The sequence below is a fragment of the Neophocaena asiaeorientalis genome, unplaced genomic scaffold, assembly GCF_003031525.2.
Source record: "Neophocaena asiaeorientalis asiaeorientalis breed wild unplaced genomic scaffold, Neophocaena_asiaeorientalis_V1.1 scaffold606, whole genome shotgun sequence".
Classification (NCBI taxonomy): Eukaryota; Metazoa; Chordata; class Mammalia; order Artiodactyla; family Phocoenidae; genus Neophocaena; species Neophocaena asiaeorientalis.
The window spans coordinates 8,863,390-8,864,418 of record NW_020173687.1 but is presented as its reverse complement, the minus strand read 5'-3'; positions in this window follow the sequence as shown (position 1 = coordinate 8,864,418).

The window sequence follows — 1,029 nt, the reverse complement described above, 5'->3', positions numbered from 1 at the left end:
CTCCAGAATAGGCACATAGTAGGTGCTCAATAAATATTATTTAAACAAAACAAAAAGAGGACTATGTGATTAAACTATCAAGGAGACAGATGGGAGATTCTTGTTTTTATGACCGTCCAGGGACTAGCAGGAAGGTGGGAGAGGCAAGGGCATTAAATTTAAGGCGGTGGGGAGGACATCTCTGTGGTTAGATTAAGAGATCTAGAGGATGGTGGTCATCACTCCAAGGTGCCCACCCCGTTCCCTGCCCAAAAGGAACATAAGTTCTCATGCTGCTAATATGGTTAATGGTCCTGTTAATGGTCCCTGCGGCTCAGCTCACCTGGCCCCCTGCGTCTCCTACCATCACCCCGCCCCCTTTCTTCCACATCCCCTCCCTTCTCACGCCTCCCCCAAGGGGTGTCCCCGAGCCCGGGGGTGGGGGGAGGGTGGAAAGGGGGTGGCGCGGCACCGCACCAGAGAAGAGGGCGCACGGCGGAGCCAGCCCCGGTGGCACGCCCGGGTCCCCGCCCCCAGCCCTGCTCCCCGGCGGGACACTGTCCCTTTAATAGACTCCCTCTGCCTGGCGTTCTGCGGCTGGGGAGTAAATTTCTCCCTGTCATCAGGTCGCGGGGAGAGGTTGAGTGTGTGTGTGTGTGTGTGTGTGTGAGAGTGTGTGTGCGTGTGTGTGTGTGTGTGTGTGCATATGTGGGGGGTGTGAGTGTGTGTGAGAGGAAGCGAGAGTGCGTGCGTGCGTGTGAGTGTGTGAGTGTGTGTGTGTGTGTGTGTGTGTGTGTGAATTCCAGATTTTCTGTCTTTCCCAAACCCGCTCCTGTCCTCTAGCATATCACTCACAGACGGGGATCCGACAGCAGCCACAAACCTACAGTGAGTGGATTGCCTTTTTTTTTTTTTTTCCTTATCTTTACGCGCGCGTGTGCGTCCCTCGTCCCTTCCATCCGAACCCGGTCTTGGATGTTTAATAAAGAAATCAAGTGTCTCAACAGTCACCAAAAAAAAAAAAAAAAAAAAAAAACCAAAAAAAAAAAA